General features: G+C 48.5%; 1 long non-coding RNA gene across 1 annotated transcript; it reads left to right on the plus strand.

Annotated features, from left to right (window-relative positions):
• Positions 1-7481: 7481 nt before the first annotated feature.
• LOC110346429 (uncharacterized) lies at positions 7482-11465 on the plus strand. Its single transcript, XR_002390474.2, has 3 exons — positions 7482-7670; positions 9030-9168; positions 10079-11465. It is a non-coding gene; the product is annotated as an uncharacterized LOC110346429 (long non-coding RNA).
• Positions 11466-19958: the final 8493 nt, after the last annotated feature.

Here is a 19958-nt window from a genome sequence, read left to right on the forward strand (position 1 = left end):
ACGCCTGCTCCTGAGACACCAAGGCTCCTGTCTGAGCTGGAGTCGAGTCCTGGTTCAAACGGGGTCATGCTCAGGGCACCAGGGATGCCAGCCCGGGCTGGGACATGGAACAGGCAGATTGGCACACCGTGTACGCACATGCTCCATGGGCCCAGCGGGCTCCCAGAACAGAGGAAATGAAGAAATTGGGACAGCACAGCAGGGCACGGAACCAGAGCAGCACCTGCCTGCCCAGCCCAAGGACTGAGGGGTGGATGTGGTCCCGGCCCATTTCTTTTCCTTCCTCCCTCCCTCCCTTCCCGTCTCTCTTCTTTCTCTCCTCTCTTGATTCCTCCTGCTTTCCTCTTCCTCAACACTTCCCCTTCTCCACCCTCTCCCTTTTCCAACCTTTGAGCGCTTGCTCACATAAACAGAACCAGGAGGCAGGACGAGTGTGTGGAGGCATCGCTGTGCGCCCAGCCCTCCTCTGCAGTCCGAGCCCAGGCATGCCACACACTTCCCCAGCCACTGGATCCAGACTGACGCCTCACGTGACGGTGGAGGCTGTGGGCCACCCGCATGGCCGGGGCGGGGGGACCGTAGTCCAGGAAAGCAGGACCTCCCTGGACCTGCTTGCTGTATTATACACAGCTAAGTTCAAGAGAAATTAACAAGCGTTCAGAAATGGATCAGGCCCTCTAGGGAGAAGTGTGCATTAGGGCCGGGGATTTAGCTCAGCGGTTCCGCCACCTGCCTCGCAAGCACAAAGTCCTGAGTTGGATCCCCGGTACCAAAAAAAAAAGTGAATCAAAATTGCAGCCGGAGGTGAATCGCAAGAGAGGCAGGCCTCAAGGTGGAGGTGCACTGGCCAGGCCTGCAGCCTCCCTGGAGATAAACAGTGGCTTGAGATTAGACTGTAATTAGCACCACCCGGTCCAGTCACCCTAGCCAGTGCATCAGATGCACAGGTGGACAACCAGAGCATCTGGACCCATGCTCCCATTCCCTTCCAGGAATACCTTTGCTCTTTGTACCTTAGAAGGCGGAGATAAGGTAAAGTTAATGGTGCTTGCTGATAGACCCTTGCTATATGCCTCGCTTCCCTGTTAGATCAATATTAGCTAAACGACGATACTCGTAATCCTATGGGTCCATTGTGGTGTGACTCACAGTGGCTCACTTTGTGACTTTGCCGTATAAAACAGTTTTGACAAAGAGCCCCGATGGCCACCCACTCAGGGCCCCTTCTGAAAATCCAGGAGCTATTCTTCTTCTTCTTCTTCTTGCCAATTAAAACTCTCCTAATTTCCTCCTTTAGGCTCACGACTTCATTCCTCAATCTCGTGAGGCCACGAATCCAGTGCACGTGGCAACTGCTGGGCCCTCAGTCAAAGGCAGGCTGCATCCACTCACCCACTGCGTCCTCTGGCATCCGGCAGTCTGTGGGCTGGGACCGCAGCTGGGTAAGAGCCCCAGGTGGCTCTGAGGACAGAAGACTTCCCTGCCTAGGAAGTGGGAGGCATGGGGGTAGGGGTGCCACTCGGGAAGCTGTGGGGCTTGCAGTTGGATTTCCTAATTATGGGGATCTCACCGAATCATGAAGAAGTCAACACTGAGACTGCACACTGGCTAGAAAATTACACGGCAGCATCATGTAGCAAAGCCATGGGCTGTGGGTAAAGCTGTCCTCAGAAGAAAATCTCTAGCTTTAAACACAGGGCCAGCTGAGAAGGAATAAGCAAGCCACTTGATCTTTAACTCAGAACGATAGAAACTGAACCAGAGAATCAAAAGAAAGTGAGGAAGGAATCAATACGCCAAGATAAAAAAGAAATTAATAGTCAAGAACGGAAAATAGGATCTTTAAAGAATTGCTCTTATAAAGATGAGGACCAGACACCACACAGGTTGCTGCTCCCCACCTCGAAGCCAGCAGGCTGTGCCTTCTGGCACCTCCCGCCTACGACCTGAGGGGGCAGCGCCCTGTGCCTGCCACTGTCCGAGAGCCCTGTGGTCGGAGGGACATGCGTGTTGGCCTGGGGTCCGAGGAGGGCCGTGCCTGGGCCCGGTGCTGCTTCCAAAACCAAGTGCTTGGCTCTAAGTGTCCACACCAAGAAGGGAGCCTTTGACTTCTCCACCCTCTCCCAGGGGCAGGGGGCCTGGGATGCAGCGGGTGGGCAGGAGCCCAGGGGACGGGGCCTGCTGGCCTGCCCTGCCCTCTGCTCACTCCTCCCCTGCGCTGTCCGGGAGCCTTACCCCACCCCCCCACCCCCCCATCCGTGTCTGGGCTCTGGGGAGGAGCTGTTGGCAGGATCCCCCCATCTAGTCCTTTCCCTGGAGCCTTGTGGCAATGGGACACCTGCCTCAGGCGCCCTGGCTCCCCTCCGGTCCACAGAGCCCAGCGCAGTTCCACCACTGCTAATGCTGCTGCTGCAATGGCCCCCAGGGAGCAGCAAGGCCTCCCAAAGTCTCCTGTCCCCGGCAGGTCACTTGGCCAGTGGCCAGCCGGCCTGGCCTAGCTTGTCAGCATCTGCAGCAGCCCCTCTGCTATCCCCAGGGACCTCTCATACACTGGCCAGGAGGCTGCGGGACCTGCATCTCCCTGTGTCCGCCAGAGGTCCTGCTCCTCCACCGAGACCACGCTAGGCCTGGGGAGCACTCGGACCATCCCTTCCTCTCCCTGCTGGGCTGTTTTTTTGGTTTTTATTGTTGGGGTTTTTTTTTTAGATGATCCCTGTGTTGGAAGTAAAAAGTTGAAGCACTTTATGTTGGTTGTGTTTGATCACATTCTGCTTGAAAGTGGGGACCCCTCACTGCATCCATGTATCTGCGACCGTGTACAGTGTCACCGCTTGTGCATACTGTGAGTTATTCATTAATGGCTAAACGCAAGTAAAGTTTGGTTTCTTTGTTTTGTTACTTTCTTCTAAAAAAATAAAATAAAATAAAAAATAAAGACGGGGGCCAGAGGAGAAACCTGCTGACTGGTCTCCTCAAGGGAAATGTGGGAGAAAGCAGAGGTGTGAAAAATTAGAACTCACGAAAGGAAAACCAATGGCAAAAGGAATGATAAAGGGCCCGGGGACTTAGCTCAGTGGTTCTGCCATCTGCTGCGCAAGCGCAAAAACCCAAGTGCGATCCCTGGTACCAAAAAAAAAAAGGAGTGATAAAATAGTCTACATAGATAACATGAACATATACAAGACATAAGTTATTTTCCGAATAAATAAAAATGTCAGAAACTGGACCCAAGTAGGCCATCAACACAGAAGAAACAAGTTTTCGAGGAGCGGCCAGCTGGACCCAGCAAGCTTCGTGTTCATTCACACGTTAGAAACAACGCCACAAGAGCCCCTCCAGGTCCAACCAGAGCACCGGCAGTGGAAAAAATGGAAAATATCTGTGGGATTCTTTTTATTTTGTTTTGTTTCCTCCGATATTTTTTTAAATTTTTTATTTTAATGTAATACTAGTAGATATTAATAAAGAAAATACAAAAAACCACTCTTCTATGAAAAAATAAAACAAAATTCCATTACAGAATAATTAGAGAATAACAATGGTTAATATACTGTGTGCTATGGTGTCAAAAGAATGAACAAATGGTACTCAGAGTACAAGTCATAGACAAAAAATATTTTCTCTTACATGAAATTCTTTTTGTGAAGTCAGAATCTAACACTGATGCCAAAACCCAGTACAGAGCCGGGTGTGGGCCCCACATCTGTAATCCCAGCACTCAGAAGGCTGAGACGAGAGGATCTCCACAAGTTCCAGGCCAGCCCTGTCTCAAAATGCAGAAAAAACAAGCAAAATACAACCAAAAAACCTGGTGGAGAGACCTCATAATACAAAACCAACTTTATGGCAGCGTTAGTGTCAAAACTTAGCACAACCAGGGCTGGGGATGTAGCTCAGTGGCCTGCCGGGCAAGTACAAGGTCCTGAGTTCGATTCCTGATACCAGAAAAAAAAAAGCCTAACACAACCAGGCAGGGTCCAGTCACATACAGGGACGACCGTGACCCACAGCTCAACTCCCGGCTGGAATGCGGCAGTGGCTCTGGGTCGGTTGCCCTAACACAGTCCGCCACGTTAGTTAAGTAGCACGATGCAAAGCAACAGGATGGTTTCAGTAGAAGACATTTGACCGAGAGGCTGTCTCACTTAGGAAGCAAACACAGAGCCCTGAGAGACGGCTGTCCCTCCCCTTGGGGAGCAGCAGTTCATGGGGTCTCACTGTGCCCCGCAGCCGGCGCACAGGATGGCCCAGCCCCTGCCAGGGTGCCTAGAAGTCCTTACCTGGTCCCTTGGCCTCCCCACCACCCTCAGCAGCATGGGGAGGAGCAGATGAGTTACCTATGTGAGCACTGAGGCGGGCATACCACAGAGAAGCAGCCGGAGCACCCGTTACATGAGGGATGCACACCGCAGCCTCTGCTAGGAAAAGAGGAAAACACAGCATAACCAGAACTAGACACTTGCCTCTGCCCAAAGCTCCTGACAGGAAGCTCCTCAAACCCCACAACTTCCAAGTGACAACTGTGCTAAGACCACCTCTTTTTCGGACATTTGGCTCCTGGATGGCATTTGGGCCCCGACACAGAGCTCCTAAATGCCTTGCATTTCCTGGGGACAGGAGTGGCTTTTGTCCTAATGAGCAGTGCTTGGTGGACTCCTGGATGGGCACCGTCAGAGAGATTCAAGGTTTAGGGACACAGGTGCCTTCCTCAAGGGCCAGGCCTCACCAGATAATAAATCTCCTGACTCCCTGATCTTGGGCTTCTGCTCCGGAACAGCACATTCCTGCTGTTCATCAGTCACCCACGCTAAGGTTCCTAGTCCAGGCTGTGATGAAGTAAGACATGAAGCCCACGTGAGAATCCTGAGAGCACAGGGTGCGGAGAGCCCGAGGGTTTGGGGAGACACCCATGTGCTGGGAGGGTGGTGCACCCTAATCCGCCCCAGTCCACGGAGACGCGTACTTAATTGCTGTGAGCTGTCACAGAAGATTACCACACCCCAGGAGGCAGCATGGCACCCCAGTGTGCAGCCACATCAGACAGAAGTGTGGGTAGCCTGGGACCCCTCCTTGGCTGGTGTCTGCAGTGAGGGCCCCTGGCCAGCTCCAGGTTATGTGGTTCCATGTGGAGCTGCAGGAAACCCAGTGGCCCTGGGAGAGCTGGGGAAGTGGTGGGTGTGGGAAAACCCCACAGGTTTGGTGTCAGAAGTACTGATTATAAAGAAAATCAGTTGGTTTGTTTTTCTGTTTAAAATATCAGAAAAGAAGAAACAAAATGATCATTATTTACAGATAATGTGATCATCCACATAGAAGACCCAAAGATGCCTGAAAACTATGGGGAACAATAAGTTAGGGCTGTTAGGAAAATTATCACTGGGAAGGTGACCATGCCCACAAAGAAACAATGACCAGGGAGAGCCTGGGAGGCAGGAGCCACTTCGCAAGGCAATCGGAAAGGGGCGATGCCCAGAAACAATGAGAAATGTGGAGTCTCTTCTTCAAAAAGAGAAGGAATAGAACACTGAAGATCTACTGAAAAGAAGTAAAATAGGGGAAAAGGATAGCATGCTTTGAGAAAGAAAGGAGCAATATTGTAAAAGATCCAGTTTTCTCTAAATTAAATCTACACATTCAACACACAATTAAAATAGCAACAGAACTTTACATGGAAAAACAAACATGCAAGACTAACCAGGAAATCTGTTAAAAAGGAAAAGTATGGGGGGAATCTGCCAATCAGATATTAAAAGACATCAAGGAATTCTAATAATTAAAAAGATGCCAGTAGTGAAGTGGAAATGGATCAAATTTTATGATAAAGGTGTGATTTCAAATGATTTGGCAAAATAGATCATATAATAGCTGCTATCAGACCCTGTAAAAAAATTGAAGCTGAATTCCCATCTGATTCAGGGCATCAAGAAAAATTCCTCACGAAACACTGACTCACGAGAAGTGAAATGTGGACGAAGGCAATACCTCACGGTGGCGGGAGCAGGGTGGGCACTAGACGGAGCGCTGCGAAGACAGATGGCCTTCATGCACAGTGAACATCTGCCTGGCTCGAAGGCCACTGGCCAAGCCAGAAGACCAGCCCCACTCCGGGAAAACGATGTCAACACATGTGGAGATGAAGGGGTTTCCTAAAGCATAGAAATGCTGAGCAGACCCACTGCCAAAAGCATGAGCAATCACCAAATAAACAGAAATAAATCCTAGGAAAACAAGTGAGACAGTTCACAGAAAGAAAACAGGTCAACAGCAGGCAGAAAGATCATCACAGCTAAGGAATGCCGATCAAAACAGTGAGACTGCACTTTCTTTTTGTAGCATTCTGAAGTTACACTACTAAAAAATATTATATTAAACACAAGAAAAAGCCTTAGGAATCCATCAGAGTTGTAGACTCCAGATAAAACCAAGACACATAGAAAGACTATTAGGTTAATGTTCGGCTAATTTTGACCTGTGAAAATGGTCATTTCAAACTGTTCAACCTAATAAAAATAAATCGTAGAAAAATAGACTCCAAAAATCCAAGTATGGTTGAGACCATACTCTTAAGTGAAATACATCCGACACACATTGTTTCTCTGGTGTGAGAAACTAAAAGGGCAAATAAAGACCAAAATGTATAACAGATATTGGGAAAGAGAAAGAAAATGTCCAAATGGGAAGGGGAAAAGAGAGGGGGCAGGGGTAAGGAAGGGAAAGAAAGAGAGAGAGAATGGAAGGAAAAAATGGAAACAAAGTTTCTGTAAATAAGGAGGGGAAGAGGCGTTGAGGGGAGGGGAGGGGATTGGGGGAAAAACCCAAAATTTATCATGTACAATTCCCTATGATGAATGTGATCATTATGTGTATCTAAAGTGTACCAATAAAATAATTTTTAAAAACAAAGTACAGAAACCAAACTCGCCCACGGAAACAGCCCAGGTGCCACGCGCCCAGCGGAAGTCACTAGAGGGTGGCGGGCAGGGGACAAGTGTGGCAGGCCCGCCCCTGCCGAGCCCCGGAGCCTCAGGCAGGGCGCGCGCGCAGGAGAAGGGGAAGCCCGGAGCTGTTGGGAAAGATTCCTGGAATTCCAGGAGTTGGTGAAATATTGGCCGAGCCTTTTCCAGAACTGCGGATAAAAATTCCAAGGAATCAACAACGTTTTAAATGGGAACAATGAAGCCAAATCTGGAGAACACCAGGGACAAATTGTGACGCCCCTGGCTCAGAGCTGAGTTTTAAGGGGTGACAAGTGAACCCCAGGGCTGCTCCTTGGAAGGATGCTCCGCGGCGATCCCGCCCAGGGACACGCCCCTAGACACCGCCCACAGAGGCCCCGCCCCTGAGGTCCCCTCCCCCGGAAGGCCCCCGGTTGCCATGGCGACCATCCCCTGCCCGGGCTTCATTCTCTTCCCCACGCACCGCCCAGGAGCACAGTTGCTGTAGCAACAGAGGGCGGGGCCGCGCATCTTGTTGGGGGAGGGGCAGCCGGCAGGGCCTGCGCCGCCTGCCCGGCCGGCCGTGGGTAGGAAGGTGGTCTTGACCGGGACCCCCGGGTGCCACAAAGCGCTGGCGCTTTCAGGGCTCGGGCTGCGTCGTGGCTGGGTTGGTACACAGCCTGGCTGATTCCACGCTGAAAGGCCCCTAGGGATTCAACTGCGTGGTGCCGATGGGTAAACTGAGGCCGTGATGGGAAAAAGTGGGGAGGCCCTCGCTTAGAGCCCAAGCTTCAGTGTCCGTCGCATCCCCCCTTGGCTCAGACTGCCCAGGGCTGACTGACCGTGGGACACTCCTGGCCTGGTCCCTGGCGGCAGAGCTCCCCGCAGGCCTCCCTGCCGCTGCGGCCCCACCCTGGCCTCTTCTGCCCAAGCATTGTGCCCGATGGGCAGGGTCGACATCGTGTCCTGCGGTGTGGGGAAAGGCAAGGCTGCTGGAGCCCGGCTTCCGTGGCGTTTTGGCGCGCCTCTCAGGAGCCTGGGTGGTCTGACTCCCTTTCCCCAGCTGCTTGGTGTCCCTGAGCATTCGCAGGCCTGTGCGTGTCCTGTGCACAATGGCTTGTGGCCAGGCTGGGCCGCCCCCAGCACTAAGGGGGCCCCTCCTCGGGGCGGGACCCCCAGACTCGGAAATCTGACCCCGGACTTTGCACCACCCACTTTTGGACCCTTTGTTAGGGGGGGTGTGCGTGCGTGCGTGCGTGTGTGTGTGTGTGTGAAGGAAAGAAATGCCAAGTGAGAGCAGAGACCCCTCCTGCTCCAAGCCGTGGGAAGGAGTGGAGTGTGCTGGGAGGCCCCGCTGCTCAGGGTCCTCGGGAATCCTGGGTGTGCACTGCAGCCCCCTAGCCTTTCCGCCGCATCTGTCCTCGTGGCACAGCCCTGCCCCTGCCCCTGCCCCTCACTGCACTGGGTCACCCAGGAGGTAGAGCCCATGTCACACGCTTCAGTTCAAAGGCAGGAAGGGGCCTCCAGAAGAGAGGTGGTGCTGGACCCTCAGGTGGGCGGAGGCAGCCCCCACCCTGGCCTGGGTGAGTTTGCTGGGCACAGTTGTCGACTCAGCGTCTGGCCATCGCAGCTGGCTGTGGGGTGGAGCGGGCTGGGCCAGAGCCCAGGGTACCACCTGTGTCAGCAGGGCTGCGGCTTCCAGAAGATCCTCAGGGACCCAGGCCGGGGGTGGGGCTGTTCACAGGTCCTCTGAAGTCTGTCCCCAACCCCTGCCCTGTTTCCCCAGCGCTGTCCATCCACAAAGACCCTCCGTGCCCAAGCTTCCTGTGCCTGCGGTTGAGGGGTTGGGAACAGGAAGGGCTGTCCGTCTGTCTGGCATGGGTGCTGTTTGTGAGGTGGGACTCTTCCCCTGCTCAGCCCGAGCTGGCGAGGGTGAAGGCAGGCTGGGGACACCCCCGTGACGTGGCTTGGATGCTGTCCTTGGCCAGGGGAATGGGGACGAGAGAGGTGTGTGGGGATTGCAGTGCCCTGCCCAGCAGGCAGGTGGTGACTGCGTGGGCACTGCCTGACCCAGGCCTTTGCTGTGTTTTGCAGACAGACAGAAACCCAGGACAGACAGTGGAGCAGGAGACTCAGTGCTATGAGGTGCCCGCCGAGGTGCCTGGGTGTGCCCACGCCTGCCCATGCCTGCCCACGCCTCTCTCCCTCCTTTTCCAGGGAAATGAGCCTCTTGGTGAGCACTTTGGCCCCAGAGCCGCCTTCTCCAGACCCCAGCAGCGAGCAGCTCCCTCCCAGCACCCTGGGGACGGGGGATCCCTCCTGGGCCTCCCACCCCAGGGTCCTCAGTCTGGCCACCTCCGCAGCTTCCCCACTAGGGGGCTGCCCTGTGCCTCTGGCCTGAGCCCTCTCTGACAGACACAGTGATCCAAGAGCCCCTGAGCACTGGCAGCGTCTGAGTTAGGCACAGAGCCCCCAGAACATTCCAAAGTCATTCAGAGAAGAAACTGGAGAGCCCATTGTTTTCTGACCCCGAGGTAATAAGAAAAGCAGAACCAAGGAAAAAATTCTAACACCTTGAAAATTAAACAATTTCCTGGGTTAAATTAAGAACTAAAACTAAAAAAAAAAAAGAAGGAGAAGAAATAAAACTAAAATTGCAGGGCCAGGGATTTAGCTCAGTGGTGCCATCGCCTACCTTGCAAGCCCAGGGTCCCGAGTTCAATCCCCAGTACCAGAAATTAAATTGCAGGGCTGGGGATGTACCTCAGTGGTACCACTGCCTGGCAAGCACCAGGCAACACCTTCTGTGTTGTTGGGAGAGTCAGGCCTGGGACGGCAGGGACTCTCTACCTGTCTCCGCCCGGGAAAGTTCAACATCAGAAGATATTGTGCAGTTTATGACATGACGTGTTAAAGCAGGAGAAGCCACGTCATACTGATTAATGCTGAAAATACCCTGATGCAGCTCAACGCGTAACCCTGGTACAAGCGCTTCAGCTAGGCATTGCCTGAGATGGGGCCGCTGCCAAAATCCAGCATGAGGCACAGGCGCCACCACGCTCAGACGTGATGCTCTCCCTCAGCTTCATCTGGCACCGGTATGGTTCTCAGCTTCTGCCCTTTACCCCTCTCTTCTTCTGCAGAGCAGGCGTGATGTCTTCCTTGTCTGCTGCTGTTGTGTACCCAGCACTGGGTAGGGCCTGATAAAAAGATGTGGAGTCAACCAAGGTGTCCACAGATCAATGGAGAGACTCAGAAAACACAGTGCACATACACAGTGGGGTACTGTGCAGCTGAAAACCAATGAAATCCCATCATTTGTAGAAATAGTGATGGAGCCCCGGGGCTTTGTGTTAAGTGAAATAAACCAGGCACAGAAAGACAAATACACATTCTCACTCTTTCGTAGACACTGAAGGGGATGGGAGGAGGCGGAGTAGCGGGCACCAAGGTACAGCAAGGCAGGATGCGTTGAGACAAATTACCCGACTCCCGAAGATGAAGGAGGAAGATTTATTTAGCTCACAGTTTGTAGAGGTTTCAGTCCATAATCGACTGGCTCCAAGGCAGAGGGGCATCTCAGAGGAGAAACAGTCCATGACAGGCAGAAGATAGCAAAGCAAGCAAGGGGCAACCACAGCTTTTTCTATCCCTTATATCTTATCCAGGTCGCTTAGGGCAGGCAGCACTCACACCCTTCATCCTAGTGCCCTTGAGCCCAGCATTGCACCATGAATCAATTCCAGCGTCACACAGTCTAGATCCAGCCACCTCTGAAAAAGCCCCACTTAGGACCGCACAAGGCTTTGGGGGACATCTAGACCCAGCCATAACACAGGAGAGATAAGACCTGGTTTCCTACACCACAGTGGGGTGACCATAGCTCTCATAATTTATTATACATTTCTGAAGACCTGGAAGAGCTCAAAGGTTCCCAGCACAAAGAAATGTTAAATGTTTAAGGAGCCAGAAATGCTGTAATTACCCTGATTGATCATTGCAGTTTGTAAGCATCAACTTAGCACACTGTGCTCCATAAATCCACGCAGCCACGGTGTATCAGTTTAAAAAATGAAGCGCCTGGCATAAAACATACAGGGCAAGGGACACTTGAGGAATGAATGAATACTGGGATGAATAACTCAGTGTATTTCCAAGTAAGTTAAAACTTGCTTTGGTGCTATTGTGGCATATTTTCATGGCACTCCCACTCGGTGCAAAGGGAGAAAAGCGTGCCAGCTCTGAGTATCAGAAAGAAAGAAACATAATCACTATTTCCAGGGGAAATACTTTTACTGCTTAGGAAATATATAAGAGAACAAATGAGAAATATCAATAAGGTGATCAAATACCAGCTCTGACAGAAAAAGTACCGGCCATAACCTGAGAAAGCTCAGGGGCGAGGGCAACAAGAAGGTGAAATGGCAGGAGAGGAAGCCAGGTGACTCAGAGGTGCGGACACCAGGAGAAGATGCACAACCCAAACCAAGACTGGAAGCGCAGTGAGGCGGGCCCTTGTGGCCTCCGCATCCGTGAGCCCAGCGTCTGCTCAGGTGGCACAGCCCAGGGCAGGCACGCTCAGGGATGCCCATGGCAGTGTGGTTCAGAGTCCCCAACCGGAAGCCACCAGCTGCCCGCCCGCCAGCCTGCAGACTGGACGCACGGACTTCGGACCGCGCAGGCAGAGCCGGGGATCCCAGCAGGGTGCAGGCAGAAAGTGCGAGCAGCCAGGGGCCCGGCACATGGCTGCACTGCACAGACACGTCTGCTTGACGTTTGTGGGTCCAACACACACAGGAAAGCATGAAGATGTGAATTTCATCACCCGTGGTGTCACGTCCGGAGAGGGAGGGGAGAGGCGACTGGGGACACTAGAGGAAAGGCTTCAGTGGCAGCAGTGGAATGCTTTTGGGGTTGGTTTCCGTGCACAGGCAGTGAGAAGCTTAGAGGTGTATGTCACCCGCTCTGGCAGGTTCTGAGCAGAGGACACAGAGCTCCTGCTGTCCCTCTCAGCGCGTCTCTGGCCAGAGGTGACTGCTGATCTGGCTTCTGTCACTGAGATTTTCTTGCCTGCTCTGGACTGTCCTGTGAGCTGGACCACATGGTGTGCACCTCTGGGCCCTAGAGTCACCTGCTCAGCCTGCTCCTCGAGGGCCACCACACGTGGGTTACACCCCTGGCTTGTTGCTGTTTTCTGCCAAGTGTGATAGGTTCACGACTTTCCAGGAGGTGTTGAGCGGATCTATTGAGCTTTGGGGCTGCCTCTAGTCTGGCTGTGGTGAATCATGGCTCAGCTTCGGGCACTAGGATTTCTCCTGAACAAATGGGAGGGAGTGGCTGGGTCCTCACCCAACAATGTAACGGACATGTGGTTGGTGTTTAAGACCTTGTGGAACTGTTGTCCAAAGTGTTGGCAGCATTTTCCACGCCCATCAAGAGGTTCTGGCTGCTCTGTATTTTCCCCAACATCTGGTCTCTTCAGTTTGCTATATTTTAGCTGTTCTGGAAGGGCATTTCCTTGCTGCATAAGGACCCTAAGAGGTTTTTCATGTGCTCATTGTCCATTTGTGCACCTTGTTGTGTCTGTTCCAGTTCTTGCCCATTAAAAAAAGACTGTATACTTGTCTCGGTGTTACTGAGTTGCAAATGTTTGTAATTAACTTGCAAGTAGCTACACAGTTTCTAGGTAAAATTTACTTGTCAATCATATATGCTGTGAATATTTTCTACCAGTTTGTGGTTTACTTACTTATACTCTTGATGGCTTTTGGATGAACAAGTTTTTGTTTAAGTCCAGTTTTTCCTTTCACAGTTGGTGCTTTTTTGTCCCAATCAGTCTTGGCCTGGCCATGGCTGTGAGGATGTTCTCCTGCTTCTCCAGCCCCACTGTGCAGCACTGCAGCAGGGCCTGCACCTCAGGCGAGCTGGCTCCGTTACCCCAGAATCCTCTCCCTGTGCATCCTCTGGCTCTCTGGCCCACAGGTGCCAGCCACCGTGTCCAGCCTGTGTGAGGACACTCAGTTCTGTTCTATGGGTCAGTTTGTCTTTCCTTTTGCCACTATCTTGATTACTGCAGCAAAAAACAACACTTTTTTTTCTTTAAAAAATTGGAATCCAAGGCAAAAAAATTACAAAAATGTTAACATTTGCTAAATCTGATGATGAGTATGTATGTATTGTGAAACTTTTTGAAATATTTTAAAGCATAATTAAATATATATCAAGGAAGATAGATTCCAATCACAGCAGCTATGGAATTCTAAAAGTAATAAAGTAAGTTTAATAATAAATAACTTCTTTATTTTAAGAAAATCTATGAAATGTTATTAAAGATGGAGAGCTGAACTGAATAATTGGGGGACATAACTTTCTAGGAGGAGAAACTAACACGTGTACGTTTGATGCTATTTCTATAAAAATCATAAGGAATTTTAGGGACTTAAGCTCATTCTCAGTCTAGGCAAAATAAGAGTGCATGGCAGGGGAAAGAAGTGAAGTAAGATAAAGAGAAATTTTTCAGAGAAATTTGTCCTATGACAAATCAACCTTAAGTTTGTAATGATTAAAACAATTCAATAATGATAAAGGAAACAATGAAAAGATTAACTGAACAAAATAGATCAAAAGTGATTTAGCACAGGACAAAGGCAATGGGGGTAAGTCTGCCCTTTTTCCAAACTCCATTTGTGGAACAGAGGACTTGGTGTCTTCCTCTCTCCACACACAAAACTCCAGGTGGATTCAAAATTTTAAATAAGAAATAGAGGACTTCCAGGAAGATGGCAGAGTGAAGAACAGAGAAATAGCCTCTCTGAGTCCAGATGCTGGACTACAACAGCAAGAGGAAGAGAAGAAGGAGGGAAGTAGGTCCCCGGGACCCAGCAAGGATCTGAAGCAAGAATTGAAGCCCACAGAGAGAGCAAAGAGAGAGACTTGAATGCATAAAAAGGAGGTGGCAAGCTATGCTTTCTCCCTGAGCCCTGACTCACTGCATGGGAGGGACCACTCAAACCTCCAGATCTACAATGACTACTGGCAACCCCAGAGGCCTACATGGAGAAATGTACCAGGGGAACAGACCAGTAGATGCAGGGGACTGCAGTGACTGGTGAGTTATTTGGGTTCAGGCATCTCCCAGGAGAGGGTGATTGGTGGGTCTCCATTGTGGACAGGGGACAACTGAGGTCGGAACTCAGAGCAGCTTCAGTTTGGCTCCATATAGTAGCTCCCAGTGTCAGAGTGAGGTGGAACTGAGTTCAAGCTGGCAGGGAGCCAATTTCAAGCCAGCAGAAGGCACACAGAGTGTTGCAGGCTGAACGAATCAGGTTCCAGGCTCAAAGCCAGAAATCAGCCTGAATTTCAGTGGAACTAAAGGTATAGGCTTGCTGGGATTATCCACTATCCTGCTGTAAATCTACAACAGGCTTGCTGGGATTAATCAACATGGATCTGGGCTCTATCTGCCCACTCTGTCTGCCAGTGACAGCAGAGACAGGCCTTGAACTGGACATTTTTTTTTCTTCTTTTCTTCTTTTGTGGTTTTTTTTTCTTTTCTTTTTCCTTGATTGTTCTTGCTTTTTCATGAGTGTGAACATTGTTTCTAGTTTTTGTTGTTGTTGTTCTGTTCTATTGTTCTTTTTATTTCTTTCTTCTCTCCTTCCTTTCTTCTTGGTTTCTCAAAGTTCACATAATCTTTCTTTGTCCTCCAGCTTTGCTTCTAATCTCTTCCTTTTCTTCTATTTTTCCCACTAAGCCCTTTTAAATTTTATCCCCTGAGGGCAAAATTGCCATATTTTCTGGTTTGTTTTAGATTTTGTTCATATACACAATATATATATAATATAGTTCATATGATTAAAAGTGCCAAATTAATAGGTACCAAAGTTTGTCATTCTCAAGGCTGTGTCTGATGCTATTGTTATTGCTGATTGTGCTACTTTAGCCAAGGTGACATAATTGTTCTAATCAGTTGTTCTTCCTGGTATACCAAACAGAGATTGCCTAAGGGTCATAAATAACACCATGCCAGTGTCAAAGAACCAGGGGCTAGGCCAAATAGGCAGCAACTTCTCATCCCCAATAAATTGAAGAGGTAGAATCTTGCAACAGACTCAAAAGCCAAAAGCCAGCTACACTTGGCAGACATCTCTGAGAAGTAGTCATTTCCTAAGGGTTCTCAATACTAGCAATAAAGCTACCTGCCATAAACAAATTGCAGACATCAATCCAGGAATTAAACTAAAATTATATATATATAAATTAAACTAAAATTTTATTGATTGATTGAGAGAGAGACAGAGAGAGAGAGAGAGAGAGAGAGAGAGAGAGAGAGAGAGAGAGAGACACTTAAGCAAGTTGCAACTCTAGACTTCCAGCTCATCCAAGGCAAACCCAGGGGGCAGTGAGGTGGAACAATTTGAAAGCTACCCACCTGGACTCTCTGAATTGGTAACAGTGGAAGTAACAAAGCAGATGAACAAGGCTCTAGAAAAAAATCAAATCAGAAATTTCTCAGATAACTACAGAGATGGTGACCATAATGAAAAACATGGTTAGCAGCTATGGACCAGGTACAAATTAAAAAAAAAAAAATAGAAGAGCTTAGGAAAAAGATAGAAACCATGGATGCCCAACATAGGAAAGAAATGGAATCTACAAAACAGACTCAAACAGGTATCCAGGAAATTTAAAATTCCATTGAAATTATATATAGCAGAATAAGCCAATGTGAGGACAGAATATCAGATATAGAAGACAGGATTGTGGTTAGCAATCATGAAAAGAAAGATTTCTTAAAAATAGCAAGGGACTATGAAAAATCAATCCAATAGCTGCTAGATGATGCAAAGAAGAATAACATAAGATTGATTGGAGTCAATGAAAAAGCAGGAGATAGTGCAAATGACATAAAAAACCTGTTCACAGAAGTAATGGCAGAAAACTTCCCAAGCATGGAAAAAGAATTTGACATACAGATAAGTGAGGCATATAGAACTCCAATTAGCCATGATAAAAAAAATTTTAAATCTCTATCAAGGCATATAATAGTCAGGATTTCAAAAATTCAACACAAGAACAAAACGTTAAAAACTGTTAGAGAAAAGAAACAAATCACCTATAAAGGAAAGCCATCAGAAACACAGCAGATTTCTCAACATAAACCCTCAAGTCAAGGAGAGCTCGGAGTGAACTATTTCAAGCCCTGAAAGAAAACAACTTCCAGCCCAGATTGATGTACCCCACAAAATTATCATTCAAAATTGATGGAGAAATAAGATACTTCCACGGCATAGAACACCTGAAGAAATTCATGACCACCACACCAACACTCCAAAATGTTCTGAAGGAAATTCTAGAAAGAGATAATGAGGACTACAACTCCATGTACTCTGACAGAATGAATCCACAAGGCAAGGCAAGTAATTAAATGGGGGAGAAATAGAGAATGAACAACAGGAAAATAATGTGACAAAGATAAGTAAATACATATCAGCTATAACCATCAACATAAATAGCCTCAATTCACCAATCAAAAGAAACAGACTGCCAGAATGAATCAAGAAACAAGATCAAACAATATGCTGCAGACAAGAAACACATTTAATTCAAAAAGAAATTCATAGACTGAAAATCATAGGATGGAAAACAATACTCTATGTGACAGGAACCCAGAAATAAAAAGCAAGGGTAGCTATTCTATCTGCAGACAAAGTGGATTTCAAGCCAAGACTGATTAAGAGAGACAAAGAAGGTCACTACATCCTTGTAAAGGGAACAATCCAAGAGGAAGAGATAATAATCATAAATATATATGTATTAAATACCAGCGCACTCAGCTATATAAAACAAATATTCATGAACATGAAAAATCAAATAAACACTAATACAATTGTAATGGGTGACCTCAGTACACCACTGTCACAAATAGATCAACTAGGCAAAAAATCAACAAAGAAATATCAGAACTCAACAAAACTTTTGAACAAATTGACTTAGTAGATGTGTACAGAGTGTTCCACTCTACAACATCAGAATATACATTCTTCTCAGCTGCACACAGGACATTCTCCAAAATAGACCACATACTAGCTCATAGAATATGCTTAAGTAAATGCAAAGGAACTGAAATTATCACATGCATATTATCAGACCATAGTGCAATAAAATTGGAAATCAATGGCAAAAGAAATCACAAAAACTGCATAAATATGTGAAAATTAAATAACACCCTCCTGAACAACCAATAGGTCACATATGAAATTAAAGAAGAAATTACACAGTTTCTACAGTTAAATGATAATGCCAATACAACATGGCAGGACTTATGGGATGCAATAAAAGCAGTCCTACAAGAGAAACTTATAGCAGTGAATTCCCATGTCAGAAAAACAGAGTGAGCTCAAATAAACAGCCTAATGTTGAACCTCAAACTCCTAGAAAAAGAAGAGCAAGTCAATCTAAATCTCATTTGTGGAAGGAAATTGTAAAGGCCAGAGCAGAAATTAATGCAATGGAGATTAAGAAAACAACACAAAGAACCAATGAATTGAAGAGTTGGTTCTTTGAAAGATTAAATAAAATTGACAAACCTTTAGCCAACCTTATCAAAAAAAAGGAAAGAAAATCCTCAAAGCCATACAATTGGGAATGAAAAGCACAAAAATCACAACAGATCCTGTAGAAATCCAGAAAATCATCAAAACCTACTTTGAGAACCTATATTCTAATAAAATGGAAAACATAGAAGAAATGGACAGATTCCTAGAAACATATGAATTACCGAAGTTGAATCAAAAAGATATAAAAATTCTAAATAAGCCAATATTAGTCAATGAAATTGAATATATAATTAAAAACCTACTAACAAAGAAAAGCCCAGGCCTGACAGATTCACTTCTTAATTCTACCTGAAATTTAGAGAAGATCTAACGCTGCTACTTCTCAAACTCTTTAATGAAATTGAAAGGGAAGCAATACTCCCAAATTCATTCCTGCAAGCAAACATTATCCTGATATCAAAACCAGAGAAGGATCCAACCGAAAAAGAGAACTGCAGGCCAATCTCCCTAATGAACATAAATGTAAAAATCCTCAATAAGATACTGGCAAACAGAATGCAGCAAATCATCAAGAAGGTTATACACTGTGACCAAGTAAGATTCATCCCTGGGATCCAGGGATGGTTCAACATACCCAAATAAATACGTGTAGTATACCATATTGACAGAGCCAAGGACAAAAACCACATAAAGGAAGGGAAAAGAAAAAAAGTGAGAATAGAAGAAAAAAGGGAAACAAAGTTTTTGTAAATAAGGAAGGGAAGAAGGGTTGAAGGGAGGGGAGAGGAATGGGAAAAAAAGAAGTTGCAAGATATATCATGTACAGATACAAATTCCCTATGATGAATGTTATTATCTATATCTAAAATGCACCAATAAAATAAAAAGATGGAATACTGAAACACTAAAAAAAAAATAAATAAAAAAGAAGCCTCTGACTGAGTGTCTTCACCTGTTCCCCACTGCTGTACTAGAACACCTGAGACCAGGATGCTGCAGAGCAGCTGAGGTTTCCGCAGCTGACCTGCAAGAGGGCGGTGCCACCCCCTGCCGGCCTTGCTGTGGGGGATGAGGGGTGCTGCTCCCTGCTCCAGGCCTCAGCCCCCCTCCCAGTGAGTGGGCACAGACTCCATGCCCAGGTCCCAGTTCTCGGAGGCCGCTGAGGGCGGGCATTTAGGGCCCACTGTCATGGTGCCAGATGTGTGCTGGATCTCTGAGCTCAGCCCCATTTGGAGCCTGTTAGGGTTTAGATCCAAAACGTTTCCTGTGGGCTGAGGATTTAGCTCAGTGGTTCCGCTTCCTGTCCTGCAAGCGCAAGGACCTGAGTTCGATCTCCAGTACCCAAAAAAACAAAACACAACAAAACGTTTCCTGTGATGGGTTCTGAGGTGGACTGACCTGGGGATGAGTGCCTGAGTGTGCTGTTAGGAGGTGGGCCTGGGGCAGGTAGGCCCAGAGGCTGCGCCTTTGGAGGGTCACCTCCCTGCCTGGCTCCTCCTCTCTCTGCTTCCTGCCTGCCGTGAAGTGAGCAGCTGTCCTGGACCACAGCCTTCCACCGGGATGTTCCTGCCTGGGAGCCGGCTGACTGAAACCCCTGAACCGTGAGCCAAATTAAACTTCTGCTACCTTGTGGGTTTTGGGTATTGTGTCCAGCAATAGGAAAGCTGACCAACACAGAGCCACGGGTCAGAACGACCTCCAGTGCCTGTGGAAGGGGTGGTGCCAGCTCGGGGCCAGGGGAAGCCGTCCACACAGGGGCTGGCTTGTCTGCTCAGCACCTTCTGATGGCCGGACGCCAGAGCACCCTTGCCCTGCTGCCCGCAGGGGGCTTCTGCCCTGGTGAGGAGGGGCACCTGCATCCCCTCCCCAGCTCCGCCTGACTAGCTGTGCGGCTCTGGGCAGAGCTCCCTCTCCCTGGCTTGGTGTCCCCATATGTAAACGGGGAGCCTTTTAGAGCCACCATCTCTGAAGTCCCTTCTGCCTCTGGAGGTCCAGCAACCGGACTTCAGAGCCGCTTCCACCCGAAGCATGCAGTGTGCCCTGGTGTGATTCAGCCTCACCATCAGAAGATGACTTTGCAAAATGAAACTGGCAGCAGAAATGACTGGAATCAAATCTTTTCTTGGATCTTGGCAGAAGAGAGGCTGACCTTGGAGGAAGGCGTTTGGGAATAAACTCCCATTTCACTTGCTCCTCGGGAGCTGAGGTTGGCAGAGCTCTTCCTGGCCACTCCTCGCACGCAGAACCTGCACTCATGCCCAGCTCAGTCCTGGGGACAGGTGCAAGGCAGCGGCACGTGGTTGGGATATCAGGAGACAGAGGCATGGGGGCCATAATAGAGAACAGCCAAAGGCCAGCAGACCAGGCTCCAGTGACCCAGCTCAGAGGGCTCCACGTAGCTTCCCCAGTGCAGACCCCAGGATATGTCTACAGCTGATAGGAAAGGCCATCCCTGTCCCACAGG

The sequence above is a fragment of the Heterocephalus glaber genome, unplaced genomic scaffold (assembly GCF_053883595.1).
Source record: "Heterocephalus glaber isolate CG9 unplaced genomic scaffold, H.glaber_assembly_v1.0 deba00001226, whole genome shotgun sequence".
In the NCBI taxonomy this organism is placed as follows: Eukaryota; Metazoa; Chordata; class Mammalia; order Rodentia; family Bathyergidae; genus Heterocephalus; species Heterocephalus glaber.